The sequence below is a fragment of the Oryzias latipes genome, chromosome 22 (assembly GCF_002234675.1).
Source record: "Oryzias latipes chromosome 22, ASM223467v1".
Lineage (NCBI taxonomy): Eukaryota > Metazoa > Chordata > Actinopteri > Beloniformes > Adrianichthyidae > Oryzias > Oryzias latipes.
Genome location: NC_019880.2, coordinates 13462331 through 13478883, shown reverse-complemented (window position 1 = coordinate 13478883; position 16553 = coordinate 13462331).

Sequence of the window (16553 nt, the reverse complement as noted above, 5' to 3'; positions counted from 1 at the left end):
GGGCTGGTAGCTCCTCCCACACTCGTCTGGGGCGTCAAGCATATTTTTGGACAGGCGTCCAACTGTGAATTTGACTAGTGTCAAAAGATAGGCGTCCAACGCGAATTTTACGCGTGAATACCGTTCGTTGTGAAAGTAGCATTGGGCCTTATTTTCTGTGTACATGGGTGAATGGGACTGTGACTGAAAAGTTTTTGGGACCTTCTAAAAAGGTAGCAAACTGCTATATAAGTACTTGCTTTTCATCGCATTAAGATCTGATCACTCATTGCCTCTGAGCTTTCAGTGTAATGCAGCTTGTTTTCCCAAATTTGAAGGCCTCAGGCAGATTTACCTGACAACACAAGTTAGCTGTGATATGAGCGGATAAAAAGTTTACCATAATGAACAACACTGTCATCCTTTCTGAGTGGTTATATCTCAATAAATAAAGATGAGCTTCAGTTACAAAAGGGGTTCACATTGACACACTTGAAGAAGCTTTGAACAATCCCGGTTGCAAAAGCAAAACATGTAAAACACAAGAGGCATTAAAAAAAAAAAAAAAGATTTGTTTAGCAGATAATCCAGGTGTGCCATGAAAAAAATGACTAGAACATCCTTTTTATTAAGTTTAAAGAAATTTTAGATACATTTTTATATAAAAAAACAATTAAAAGTATTTATTCTTAAATAGGTTTAGGGCAGCAGAGAAGGCCCTGCAGGATCTGCCAGCCCAACACTGTTTAAATTCATTCATGTCAAAGCTAAATAACAAGGCATCCATCAAACGTTATGGCTATGTTGTTGGATATATGAAGGAGGCTGGGGTTTCTTCCATTCCCGATTAAAAGGGGTGTTTAAGCTTGCAGTCTCGGCTTTATACTCCCACTCCTCAGTGTCTTTATTTAGCAAAATGGTATTTCTGATTTAATTAACACACCAATTAGATTTGATTGCGTAAACACTTTGTCAATAACAAAAGAGCGCCTCTTCTAAGCAGTGCAACATTTGAAAGGAGTTGCTTTCATTATAGCAATATGAGCAATCTTGTTCCACAAATGATAATTAGGTGTCATTAGCACATACAAACTGGGTTAATTAGAGAGCTGCAGCACAAACACTGGAGATGGACAAATCAAAGTTACATCGCTATGAGTAAATTCAGCTAAAGGTAGGACTAAAGAATTATCACTCACATCAGTAACAGAGCTGGACCACAAACAAAATATGAATAAGAGAGGAACCATCCATTACAGAATGCATTTTATCATACGCTCAGGTTCCCCCTTATCGTCACAAGTTGAGTTTTTTTTTTTATTTGCCTTTTTATTCATGGAATATTCTTTGGTAATCTGTACCTGCTCAGAGCAACCCCCACTGCTGCAGCACGCTGGTGGACTCACACCTGAACTTTGATACTCTTTTGAATAATTGCATATCAGCATCAGCATCACTGCGGTGCACACCAAACAAGCTCTTGCATGGCAAAACCCCTGCAGTTTGCATAAGCCCATTTATTATGAGTGATAGCGCCGCCTTCACTGACATTTCGTAAACTGGAAAGAACCTAATCTTGTTTGGGCTCGACACTTATTAAAACAGCAGAGTAGTCAGGTAGGACATGTCTAAAGCGGCACTGACCATGTCCTGATAGCTGTTGTGTTTTGGGTTACAAATAAATACATTTGTCTTGTAGCAGGTCGGCGTGTTTTGTTTGTGTCCACGCATAGAAAAGCCCTTTGGCATGTTTTTCAAATACATGATTTATGATCTAAAAGACTGCAAGCAGAAAGATTGAACTGAATGGGAAAAAGTTTGTTGCAGAAACCCTTTCATTAATGTAACCCCTCAACTGAAATCCTGTCCACATGAAGTCAGTCTGATGTGCATCAGTGATGCTGGTGTGGAGGTTAGACGCGCAGAGAAGTGGGCATAGAGTTACTGAAATAATTGAATTCTATAATGGTTGACAGATATCTGAATGTGACTTTGTGCAGCTCCAATCCTTTATCCCTTTGCAGTCCAACTATTGACAGCTAAAAACAATGGCCATTATCTGTTAATTACATTAACATTTTATCAGCACTCGCTTGCTGGAGCGCACGTCCCGCAGCTGGAAGATAGCTGTCAGTCAGAAGCTCAAGACCGGCAGGGAGTGGAGAGGGGGCTGGAGGAGCAGGCCCTGGAGATGCAGCCCTACAGGAGAAAGGCCTTCTTTCTGAGCTGCCCCCTACTGCCCCTCCAGGACTAATAGGGAGGGGTGCTGACAGCAGCTCAGCTCCACCTCCTCAGTTGTTTTGTCCATTGAAGAATAGCCAAGATAACCACTGACACCTGCCAAGCTGTCCAACCCTTTCAACCCCAGGGCCAGTGATTTGAAAATTCAAGAAAGGTGTTTAGGACTTAAGACCAAGGCAGATGTGTTTTACACTGCAGCGCTCAGTAATAACTAAAGGTGGAGCTGTTGGATCTGCAGCCTTCCTCTGTAATTGTGATGGACTCCCTTTCTTTCAGTCTCTGTGAATTAGTGGACGCTGAACTCTGTTGGCTCTGCAGCTGTTTTCTCATTACAGCCCTCATATGTTTAATTTATGCCGTTTGTAGAGTGTCCAGCTCTGCCTGGGCACTGACACGTGTGGCAGATCCAAACGCAGGGCAGGAAGAGCTGCTGCCAGCCAGTGCGGCAGGACTTGGCAGCCAATTCAGTGAGATAGCCCTTGTCAAGGAGCAGGGAAGGTGGCTTAGGCGCTGCCTGCGGGTGTTTGGGGTGACACACAGACCTCAATCACATGTCCCCCTGGCTACCAACGAACTGCTGTGGGGACTTTGGCCCAAGATTCCCCGTTTGGTTTTGTTTATTGAGTGGAAACTGACTTATAACTTAATATTTCATTGGCTTATTTTCACCACTGAAGCTGCCTCCTGTCAGAGGGGTGACGGAAGGATCAATGGGAACCTTGTCGGAGGGGAAAAAGGTCTCAGCAGGGGTCGACACCTGATTGACAGGAGCCCTGCATCCAGCTGGCACCAGGACAGATCACGGTCAATGAGAAAAGCCGTGTCATTCCAGCCACATCCCATCTCCACACAATTACCAATGTTAGCTTGTTTTTACACATGAGTGTACTGCAGCACCTGGTCACTGAGGGGTTAAGGAGCACTGGGCTAAATACACATGCGTCCACCATATACCATATATACAAAAATGCTAAGGACCACTGCTGACAAAGAGAGAGTAAGAAAGAAAGAGATATCAAGTGCAGTAATCAAAATGAAAAATGGGTCTGCAGCTACTTTAAACAAGAGCTAATTTATCACCAGAAAGTACGGATAAGTAGCCGAGTTGTTGCCGTTCAGTAAGTACCCGTTCTGCACCAAATTATTCCACCCCTGCCTGCGTGCAACCATAAATCATACACTTCCACACATCTTTTTCTATTAGTATCCATGCTTGGCACAGGCGCATGCTCGACTACCAAACACAGACTAATAGGCTACAACTTTTAATTTTGAAAACGCAACAATACAGTCCCTTCATTTTGCAGCCCCCCCCCCCCTTCCCCCATCCCACAATTCACATTATAGCATGCAGGAGCATTAAACAGTCACACAAAATCAACAAATCAAAAACCCCACTTCCGATCCTCTCCTCCCCCAGTGTCCAAGTGTGACTGGGGGGCTTCATGTTACAGGCAGGAACACAGCACACTATTATAGATAGAGACCATCCCTTTAACTCAGGACACAGGATGAGAGGGTGGAATGCATTTTATACTCCTTGATGGGTTTCTACAACAAAAGGCCAGCCAGCAAGAGCAAGCAAAACTAATAAAAAGCTGTCATTTGCTTTAAAACACAGAAATTATTTCATGTTGAAAACTAAAGCTTTGCTGAAAGAGTAAGATTTTATTTTATCTTATCTATTGCAAGAACCACTTTTACTATATGAAATTAAACTTTAAAGGAAAACATACAAAATGATTTTACTAAAGCTCCATTCATCTGCTTATTTAAATAATTTTGGGATGAAGTCATCAGCTTTTCAGATGACAATAGCTTCAGCTCTTGTATTCATTTGAGCATTAAGCTGGACAGTGAGAAAAACAGTATGTTTTAACATATGCCAGTAAGTCATTGACATGAACTCAGTCCAGTTCTCATACACAGTCAATGATTACAGATCAGGTAGATTTCATGGTAAATTTAATCTATTTTGGGTTCTTTCTGATCTCTTGATTAACAAGAGGATGAGCAGTCCATTCTTGTACTGTTAAAGACATGCAATTGTAATGTCATGTCCAGGGCTCCATACAACAGTAGGATATTGCCAAGGGAAACCAGGGCAAAAAAGGAATCCAAGTTGCTGGGCCTTTGCAGGGGCCAGAATGCTGAATCAAGAAAAGTTTTTGAGGGACAAGGGGGAGCTCTTTGTCTCAAAAAAAGACTGAATTTCCATAATCTGGCCATCGTGTACAAGATAGTTGTCATGAAAAATGGTAAGTCTAACTCTAAACTGAAGTTCCCAAGCATTGTTGTGCAAATTGCACTGGTCTACTTTTACAGAAAACGTGTTCAAGACAAAGACAACACATGAATAATGGCTTTGATAGTTTTGATAAATGTGATATTTATTCTTAAAACTCTTCATTTGCTTTCTTTCAAATTGCATCAAGTGCAGTTTACCTACTTCCATAAGCTACAGGATTACTAGAAAAACAACAACAACCAAACAATGGGCTGTAAAATAAATTCATCACACATGTTGGGAGCTGGAATGGGAAAACCCACAGAAAGCAGCAGCACCTGCCCCAGTCAAACGCTAAAGGGACGTTATGTGTGATGGATGGAGTCTTTGACTTCCAGTAGAAGTGGCATGATGGCCAGGCATCTCTCTGAAGTGCTCCGCTCTCATTGTGACCAAATCCTGTTATGTCCCTGTTTCATTGTGGTGACAGCATGAGAAATGCTTGGTTTTGTTCTCCCTACTGTTGCTATCCATCATCTGCGGAGAAAGAGAACAAGAGCGCGGTGGCACTTTGCTTTCCCATCCCTCCATCCCCAACACACACACACCTACCCAAGCACACACGCTGCTTCCTGCACACTTTTTCTCTGTGTTGAGACATCCACTGCTCCTTTTTTACTCAAGTTCTCCTTGTTAAATTATCTCTGCTGTTTCTCACACACTCCCTTACATTGAAGTTTCTATATGAGGCTCGGGAGTGAGGGGACGTATGTGCAGCAGCTCTGTTCAGAAGCACTTAGCTTGTAAAGACAGCCCACACCACTGCCCAATCAATCCACTACTTAAAGGAGGATGTAATTGGAGCCCGGTCAATGAGCTTGGTGTTGAAAGCATCCTGCCCGGTTTTCTGAAACCACACAAAAAAAAAAAAGAACAACAACAGCGTCCAAGCATCTAATTAAAGTTCTTAGACTAGGGGTGAAACAGTTTAATTAACTTCCCCCTCACCTTAGCACGGTTAAAGCTAATATTTAATTAGAAAATAAACAGAAACAGAGGCCTTGGTATCCAATTATGATCAACGAAGCAAAGCCGAGGCTTGAAATTGTAATAGGAGGTTAAATTCCCGGCCTTAAAAGCCACATAAAAGATTCATAATTAGCCAAACGTAATTAGCGGAACATTACAAAATTACAAGCCTGCAAAGTAATGCCTTTCATGGAAAAAGAGGGGGACCACATTTCAAGGAACAGATCATTTCATGCATTATTGTTTAGATTAGAGAAAAAAACATTTATTTCACAACACAATCAGATTTAATGATCAAATCATTATCATCTGAGGGGATGGAAAAAGGAAGTATCCCACCTCTGGTGAAATATACAGATATACTGTCATTGTGCTGCATAATAAACATCCAGGTCTGGCAGTGCATACGAGCATGTCTGAGTGTATGATGCAAGCTTGAGTGTTTAGATCTTATCTCATAAAGAGGCTTATTAATGTACAACTACATCACGTCTCGTAAAGGAGCACGCTGATTTATTCCTATTGATCAACTGCCGGGGGCCGAGACAGTCTTGTAACGGAAATCAACACTTCCCCAACAGCCAAAGCAGTCGGGAGGCATGGAAACATAGACACTACCAAGTCATCTGCTAAGCTGGAAGGATAAAAAAAAAGCATGCATGATTATTTTTACAGTTGGAAGCAACTTCATAAAGTGGACCTGTAGCTGCAGAAGGGCTCCATCGCCAAGTTTTTAGAAAACAAGTGAAACAAACTGACATCCAAGTTTACTTTGTGCTTATGTGGCATCACAGCTGACCACAGCAGACAATGACCCCTCAACCTGTCTCTGTATGGTGCCCCCGGAGGTGTCATAAAACCAGACCTGGGAGCTTTGCTGGGGATGACAGAGTGCCAGGCGCTCTCCCACCAGGACCTAATTTCCCCTTGTGAAAATGGATTGCACGTCCATGGCGTGGCTTAGTTTAAAATGCAAAATGTGGACATTATCTGGCATGGAGATTCAGCGGCATCCATCACGCTATGCTAATGCAGCCCAGTGGTTAAGATATTCTAATGTAAGCCACCCTGGAGATGTAGAGGAATTAACACAAACAGAGCAGGGCAGTGGGAACACAGAGGGGTCAGGAGATAGGACAGGGGAGCTACTGGTGAGACAGACACTGCCACGTGCACACATAGACACTTGTGCACTGAAAATTCAAGCGTGCAGCATTGTCGCCTCGCGCACACAGGCAGGCGGATTCATTTAAGCCGCTACACCACATACATATACATACTTGCATTTGCAGACACATGTGAGCACACACTGAACTAAGTCAATTTCTGATCAAAAATGGCCCAAGTGATATATTTTATGGATTTTAACCTAAAAAAACAACCGACCGTTCAGTTCTTGCAGGTGTGTTTTTTCTTCCCCCTTGATGAAGACTTTTTCCTTGTCTTACTTTTTTTCTTTCTCCTGTTTGGGGCTGTTGGGGCTATGCACAGTCCCAGCAGACTATCTTTTCTCCGGCTTAGCGGTCCACACTATAGTCCCCACATACCAGTCTCCCCGCTCTGCCTGCCAGAGCTGCAAGAGAAGACATTATTATCATTATATTAATGTGACATTAATTGCTTTTACTTTTTCACTCCATTAAGTGTGCTCTATCTCTTTGGGAGCCCAGCCAGATGGTTTATCACTTCCCGTGCTGTTGGTAGCACCATTAATGGGCTAAGACACTGGGCTATAAAATAATTGCACTGCAGTGTTGGAAATGTTCATCGTGCTAATTGAAAAGTAATTGCAGAGGTATAGTGCAACTGTCACGCCATAAAAAGCTTGTCACAGAAGAGGAGGAGGGCTTTGTTGTAAAAAGCCTTTTGTTTGCAGTCACACAGTACACCAAGTGGTCAAAGCCATGAAGGAACCGACTTTAATGCTAAATATTGATGCAAGAAATGATCCATTAACAAAACACACCTCTTTTACTGTCCTTCCCACTCACATTTTAATGTGCTGAGTGTATTGCAGGATTCATGGAAACTTTATTGTTTACAAAAACACACTTAGTGGAAAAATTGCATCATTCCTGTCAGTTGTTTCTGCATCCCAGATTTCTCTGTGCATTCTATATTTTGTTTTAGATGTAAGTCAGATGTAAAATGTCAACTATCAGTAACGTGACATGATTGACTTAAAATGAACTTCGTAGATAATTATTTTTATTGTAGCATTTTAAAACATCATTAGACTGGTTATAAATAAGATGGAAAGGAAACATAAAATAGTTTAGTGCTCCAAAATTTACTGGAAAAAAAAGCTTTAATGCATAATAGACTAAAAGGTCTTCTAAACAAAATAGATCAGAAAAGCCACTTCAGTACCTAATCCTTTAAATTCATTTACCAATTTTAGAAAAAGCCTTTACTTTTTCCCTCACGTAGGCTTAAGTATCCTAAAAAAACATATATTAAAATATTCAAGATTTAAAGGGTTTATTGTCATTGGCAACAGGGAAGCCTAGTTGCAAGGAAATTCTTTGTTGTCCACCCTGTACCCATACATGTAAATTAATGCACAAAACTAGAGGCAATAAATGTAGTAAGTAAAACAAAAACAAAAAGTTAGAAAAAATGCAATAAGTTCAAATGAAAAATAGAATAAAAGCATAAATTGATTTAAAATGCAATAATTTGACAGTGATCTGGTATTGCTATGTGTCTGATGTGCATTCTGTGCAATAAGAAAAAATTAATGTGCAAGGCGTAGTTTAACAGAGGTGGAGTGTGGCGTAACAAAGTGATTGCATAAATAGGAGTTTTGTCAGCTGCTCTGTCAGTCTGATAGCTGTGGGAACGACAGTTTTTCACACTGCTGTACCTCTGGCCTGAGCGCAGAAGCGTGAGCAGTCTGTGTTCTGGCTGGGGTCTTTTCTTAAGTAGAAGGGACTTTACATTAAAAAAATAGATTTTTTTCAGAATTTAGATTTTTTTTTTCTTTTGGCCTAAAATACGTAAATTTAGGCAGTGAAATCCACGATCTTGGATTGTACTGTTCATTATCAAAACAAGGCAGAAAAGCAACTGTAAATAAACCATATAGGACACTTATATTTTAACATTGTTATTTTTTTTAAGAAAAATAGCATTTAGAAATAATTTAATTTGCTAAATTACTCAAGGACTGACTAAAGTTGTTGGGTTAGATCTATTTTTTAGGCTTTACATTAAGAAGATGCTGTTTGAAACTTGATATGACTGCGTTTCAAACTACTGTAATAAATTAAACTTCATTATTATTTTTGACCACCTTTTGATAATAAAAGCTATTTTTCTGTTTGGTTTTTCCTTGAGAAGATTAGGAAATAAAACAGACAAATTCAGACAAAAACAGACAAAGAGTGTTATTTTTATCTAATGCTTTTGATGAAAGGTTGTTATTTAAAGTGGGGGCAAGCCCATGTTTTAAGCCATAATTTCTAAAACAAAGCAGCCTCTTGCTGCCGGCATCGACTCCTTCAATGCTCCCTGTCACTACACCAATCCAGCTTATCGACACTCATTGAGTGGGGCTTGAGGAAGAACAGGATGGTGAACTCATACCGCATGGATTGGGGATCAGGACACAGGCTTGGCGATGGCAATGTTTGCGTGTGAGACCCCTACCTTCTGCCTGTAGATCCGATAACAGTTGGTGCTCCAGATCAATGAAAATTAGGCCAGAAGTTGAAGCCATTGATTTCAACTGTTCGTGTGCCACATCTACTGATACATCATCGATTGTTCCTCTCTGTTTGACATTTTTTACCTCAAAGTTTCTAGAAATCCTAAAGAATGCAGAGGATGGATGTGTGTGTGTGAACTGAGATCCACCTCACCTGGTTTCTCTTCTGTCCCCCATTTTCCTCTCCCTGCCAAGGTCAATATCCTCAACAATTAGCATGAGAAGGAGGGAGATTTGAAGTATGGTCCCACCCTCTACAAATGCCCCCTCAAGGGCTTTGAGGGGCAGCAACACTATGTCAGACTAAAGTGAAAAGTGTACCCATTTCCTCTTTATGTCTTCATTTACCTCCCTCATTAGGGCCATTCTTGAGCACTCAGTGGCCTCTTCCTCATCCACACATCACCTGCCCAGGTCGCTCCTCTGTGCATCTTTCCCAATCAAATCATCAAGTATTCGCATTGGGGCGAAAAAAAGCGTCAGAAACCAAGACGTTTGCATCTAAACATCAATATTGATTTGTTCTGGCACTAAGACAGAAGTTCACCCTCAATGCCCACTGGTCAGGTTCACAGTCTCCACAGGACAGCATCCTGTTATTGTCTTTTCTGAAACCCGACTGCTGCAATGTCAGGCCTCAAAGGAGAGGAAAACAAGACTGAGGCAAGCTGTCAGAGAGCAAAACGAGTGTGAAAATGCAGGGAGGTGAGGCTGGAACAAATGTTGAGCTCAGAGAAACCAGCCCCTCGTGATTCAATGTGCTGTGCTGCAGAGAAAAAGACAAGACTGGGTCGTTGCTTTACGATGTCGGTGATGCCTTTTTAAATTACAGGTACCTGGGAGTGTTTCTTCACTTCTTTTGCCTAACCAGCTGCCCCCTACGATCCAGTTGGCCCTACACACACATAGTGTCTGCCAAATAAAAAGTGTTCACTGATGTCTTTGTAGCCAAAAAAGCCAAGACCACATGACTCCATCTTTGATTCAAGTGAGTCATTTGCATAGAAAAGTTCATAAGCACAGGACATAAGGATGTGGCCATAAAGGCAGGCAATAAAAATTGTAACATGACAGAATATTAAAAGTGGCAGTAAATTGAAGACAGAGTGCAGCATGACCCTTGTGGAGTGACTTTCTTGCCTGAGACGGCTAATCTCACCGTGTGAGAGGAGCGTTCACTGTACACAGAGAATAAAACACCTCCTGCCGACCCCTGACAGATATGGTTGTCTCTCACACTTCCATCCTGCTGGATAGTTAAGATTTAAGATAATGACACAACGACTTTCACGTTGATGCAGACATTGAATCTTTTTAAGAGGCCTCCTGCTGCCAGGCTGGGACGGCCTGTCAGCCACTGGCAGTGAAAGAGCTGAATGTCTTGTGCATACTCGTTTCCCGATGTCAGGAAGAAATTGTTCGTAACATCGGCCCCGCGCACTTGTCTCAACTCATTCATTTCTGCCAAGGACTGTGGATATAAATAAAAGGAAATGTTACTGAAGCATTTAAACTCGGCGCCAGCCTTGAAACCAGTAATGTAACCACATATCATGAAAAGTGCTGAATCTTCCTTTGTTTGTCACCACACATGACATGCCGCTGCTCCAAACATATTCATGTTTGTTGCCATTCATACAAATAAATAATCACAGAGAGCCAGGACAGACCCTTAAAGCTGACCTCTACAGTGATGCCGAGTGTCCATCAGATTTATCCTGCGGCAACTCGGAACCAGGACCTTTGGAATTACTGGCCACCCTTGAGGATTTCCTGTGAATCAGATTAGGATTTTTCCAGAAATGCAGTTCAACAGGTGGTCTATAGATGAAGCTCTTCTCATTACAAAATGCATTACATTACATTTCAAAGCTGCTGCTCACTGAGCAGTCCACTCTGCAACAGTTGAGCTTCACTTTTAACCTTCGCACTGTGAGAGCAAACAAGGAGACAGTTTTAAAAGCCAAAGCAAACTTTTTTTTTTGTCTGACTTTGTGTCCATTCTGGTTGTGTTTCTGTGCCTTACTTAACACACCGAACCCCTTGTGAGTGAGTGTCAAACCACAAACCATCGGGTCCCCAGAGCGATATGACTTAATTGAGCCATCCTGGGAAACCTAATTACAATAATGCATGGAGAGGATTGTGTAATAGTCCCCGTGCCCCTGCTCTAACACCTATCACACACACACTCCGATGCACACAGACAAGACGTGCAGAGAAGATGAGAGACAAACCAGATTTGTTAGGGGGCTCTGGATGTGTGCAAACTGGGGCAGCCATAAAATATTTCACGAGAGCTGCTTTAATCGTGCTTCATTGATATAGAGGTTTTTATGCAAAATTGTGTTGTTGTTTCCTTTTTTTTAATTTAGCCATTTCTGAAAGGTTCTAAAGGAAAAGCTGAACAAATGGAAGAGTTGCATGAAAGAAAATGCAGTTTTATTCCAATTTGACATTCCCCTGTACAGCTGGGCAATGATTATAGCAATAACAGTGCAGAACATTATTGAGCAAATTGCTGCAATTCAAATGCAGCTATAAGTTACGGATGTCCAATAGCCAAGCCATGGAGTGTTAATTATGCTGAAAAGTGTCCTAAAATGACTGCTTATACCTCACAGAAATAATTGGAGGAGTCCTCCTGCGACACACCAATCCCTAACTGACTCGGGCAAAAGGCACTTGGTGTGCATAACATTGTGATTGCCCATTCGTAATTATGCATGATTACATTTATCTCACTTATTTTTCCAGCAGAGTTGTTCCCCAAGCTAAGGGCGCAGATGTGATTTGTGCAGTTTCTTAGAATGTCAATAGGCCTGTTTGTGATTGAGTACAAGGTCAAAGGGACAGTGAGGGGGGGGACGCTGGCGAACCAAGCAGCGGCTGCTGCCATGCCCAAGGCCACACTTTCGCAGACGGACACCATATTGAAATTAGCAAATGGACTGCATAGTGTCGCTTGCTGCCCCATTTGCAGTCCCCTCTTCTCTGGGTGATATACAGATGCACTGAGTGAAGGGACTGTTACAATGGGGCAGCAGGGTGGGGCATATTGGGATGAAGATAGAGGGGGGGTGGCAGTAGGCGAAGCCATCCTCCCCATTGTTCCAAAATGAAATGGGTCGAGCCTTATTTATTTACAGCATGTTTTGCACTCATCCCATAACACTGTAAATTACCTGCATGGTCAAGGCTTCCTTTTCTAGGCAAGCGGAGAAAAGGACATAAACCATGTGATCTATACGATATTTAATTCAGGAATCACAAATGATCCTCCAATTTCCATATATCAGGCTTTATGAGTCATATTTTAAACACAAAATCACATTTATGAATATAAATGCGAGAATTACGAGCGCTCATATGTGTTATATGGTGTACAACATGTCTATAGGCCCCACCAATATTTATGACATTTCTATAGTATGTCTCATATGAGGATAAGGGATGGGTGATTTCCATGGAGAAGTCTTAAAAGGTTGATCATGTCTCTGTTTCTCACTGCATCATCATGTTGACTACTTGAGTACCTGCTCATCTCCAAACACTAAAGTGGTAATAAGCAGGACTTTAATATATACATGGAAATGTTGTTACTTTAAATAAATCCTTGGAGAATATAGGGGTTAGCTTGTTTGATACAAGAGGTGTGACACTCACTTGGATTGAAGGATAAGCCAGTAAAGGAGTGAAGACAGTAGGTGTGTGAGTGAGTGCATAGACAGAGACAGAGAATTCCATCAGACTGTAATCTCTCGGGACCGGACTCGGTCTTTGGCTCCAAAAAAGGCAGGGGGCCTCCTCCATTATGGCAAACAAGAGCATTTGCTTTAAGGCCAGTAAAGATTTCTAACCTTTGCTTGACACACAGTAAAGGTCAGGTCCATGTGTGGCTTCCCTATGGGGCAGAGTCTGACCATTTCCTCCTTGGTCCTCGAATTCTAGAAAATCCTCGGGATGATTCCCCATGATACATGGAAGAGAAAGGAAAACAAAATGATATTATCATAAATGTGTAAGTATGTTTGAATGAAAATTCATTTATATTTTTTAGTAAGAAAAAACATTCATGAATAAATACTCTTTTGTATGACAGGGAAGGCAAACAACACACAACAATCTAATTTTGTTAAACGGCTGTCTTTGCACAGGAAGCTGTGTTAGTTGTTCCAACTGATCTTCCTTATCTCCCTTCATTATTTCCAAACCACAGTTTAAATTGGAAATGCCTATAAGAACGTGTGAATACATGGCAGACGCAATAAAACAGTAAGGAGAGACCTCCCACCTCCTTGCACACACAGACACACACTGGTGCGCACACACCCATCTCACAAGAGTGTTTTTCTCGGTCACAGGAAGATACATTCGACAGATAGTTGGGAATATTTCTTCTCCCCTGCAGCTTCGTATCAGTGAGCGGCGCAAAGATACAGTTGGGAAAATAAATCTTGAAGAAAGTAAGAAAACTGCTCACTTTCAGTTATCTGTGCGCATGTGTATTTTGATACAGTTTATTGCCCACCTGCCCTCCCAGAGCACTTGTGCTCCTACAACGTTTAGGTATTAGAAAAACACAAGGGCACTGATTTTTATTTTCTCTGCACCTCTGCTGGTTTGATGTGGCCTCATCGTGTGCGGCGCCTTCTCCCACATCCCACGGGAAATGCTCTTATGGGACCTTGTGCATAATTTCTGCACCACGTGATGTGCTCCTCGTTTTGAGGTTCAAACAAGGAAAAAGATTATACTTTTTAAGGAATCTACGGGTGTGATTGCATACAAGTTCATTAAAAAAGATAACATCAAGACCCACTCCAAACATCTATGATCTGCAACAAGCATTGCCAGTGATCTTTTAATTATGAAAATGCCGTTTTTAGCCAAAATTTTAAAAAATATAGTCGGTTTCCAGGAGACTGTATGCAGAGCGGCAGGAGTTTATTGGACATTTGCCTCTGGGTTATAGGCGGTATTGTTGCTGCAGAGTAAGCCTGCCTTTACTTCCTATCATCCATTTGTTTACAAATGGATTTTTCTTACCTGATAGCTTACAGCCCCTCAGACCCAATCTAATATTAGTGTTGCAACATAAATGGTGAGCCATATTGGAGCAATTTAGCTGTACAGTTTTGAGCCAGATGCCAACAAACAAAGACATACAAGGATCTAGTCGTCTATGAGTGGATGCATCAGAATAGAGCAGAGCAGGCAACTTGTGGCCTGCCCTAATAGCTTTTTTTAATGGCGTTTCTGTGTCAGATTCTGATTCATAAACTATTTGAATAAAGAAATAGTCAGAAACTCAATTTTAAGCTTGATTTTCTTTACATTTGTGCCACAATTAAGAGAAAAATGCCACAAGAACACGTAAAAAAACCACCATAAAGCACAATTTTTCTCAAAGTGAGTCTTTAAGGATTTAAGGGACCATTGTTCATCCATGCATGAGGCAGCACAGGAGTAAAACCTGATAAATGCTCTTAAAACAGTGAGGGAGGAAAATGAGAGAGGTTAGATCTCAGATGGCCTGGCCTGTAAGCCTGATATGCACCTTGACAGCCTATTGATCAGTCATGGGAAGGGGGTGAAGATGCGTGGCTCACATATTGCTATTTGGACAGGTACAGCAGTTTATCAGAATCTATTTAAAATTAAGCCTTTTTTTCCATTTCTTTTTTTAAGAAAACAGAGTCATCTGCAAAGCTGAGAGATTTTTTATCAGTCAAATGTAGTTCAAGACAACAATACAACAAACTGTTTGTTTTTTAAAAATTGATGTGATGCATTGTTTCTGTCTGATAGCTCCATGGTTGTGAAAACGCTTTGGATCCTGTTATTCAATAGTCATAGTCTTGTCGGCTGGTGCCTGCAATATTACAAATGGAGAAATAAATACACCTGAAAGAATGAATGGAACAATGAGAATGCCTGTATAGAATAGTTGTGCCTCAAAAATGACTAGGGGGCAAAGGGAGGAAGGAGAGGAAAGGGTCAAAAAGCTATTTTATGAAGAAAAGACGTGAAACGTTTGAGTGTGTGTTGCAGAGCAGCAGAGAGGGGAAAAGATGGTGGCCCACTCTTCATTTCTGTGCCACAAGCTCTCCTGGGCATTTACGTGCTACGTTTTCAACCTAAGTGTAATTTGAGCCCTGGGTTGATACAAAGTGTATGCAGCAGCTCTGTTCAAACCCAATCACTCACCCTGACGTGTAATCCTTTCCCTTACCGTCATCAACGCTGCTTTGGGAATAATGAAACACACATAAGCAATATACAGCAGTCATGCAGCTGCTGGCAGGGCCGCATCTCCATGAGATGCCTTGTAGGTCTAATGAAAGGTGTTTTGACCTGTCCATTGGAGTAAATGATTGCCTCAGTACTGTATCCGTGGGAAACTTATTGACGACTAGATTTGGACTAACATGATTTGCATGGGGAAACAATGTTGCTCTCAGTGTGTTTTTTATGTGTATCTTTTGCAAGACTCTCTGTTTATCCTTTTTCATGCTATGATTACTAAAATTAATTGCTTGGTAGGACATTATTTAAAAAAAAGGGAAATTGGCTCTTTTAATTATATAGAAAAGAGAATGCTTAACTCCTTGGAATATCAGCTTCCTGAAATAATGGAGCTGCATCCCCCCTAAATTCCCCCATCACAGTGCTAGCATGTCCATGTCTTTCATGTGACGGATCAGTTTTCAACACTCCTGGCCCGACATTCGCGACTGATTATTGAATGGCTGGGTAGCCTGGCTGACGCTTTAACTGGCTTGCCTCACCTGCTGCCACCAATCGCACATCTTTTGGGAGGTGAAGTCTCCTCTTTGTTCCATTTCAGTGCAGATCATCCACCGCAAGTTATGTGAAGGGATATTTCCACCAAACAAAAGGGGCAGGGCTAGGGTGAAGGTTTCCTCCACTTTAGTCCCCAACCTTCCAGTTCGACCCAAACCAGGAATGCTGTAGTTCCTCCAAGGACCACTAGGGACAGGTTACAAAAGGCAGCAACTTTGTATTGACACCTGTGTAAAGAAGTCAAGTTTTACACACAAAAAAGATTTTTTTGTCAAACGTTTTATTTAATGAAAACATTGGGTAGGATTAGGGGGATTTTATTTTTAATAGGATATTTTATTTATGGTGCCTTGCGGCGGCAAACTGTCCAGTTGTCCCTTCAGTAGCTGTGGAAGTACAGCAGGTTTAGAAAACAGATTAATTCAGATTTTATTAGAGTTCAAATGTGGTTATTTTTTTGATTATTTTTTTTAATTGGCGTATTAGTGCCTAGAAAAGCCTTACATTGCCCCATCCAATTGCCATTTCAGGAATATTGTTTAAGTGAGTGGAGGAAACTCG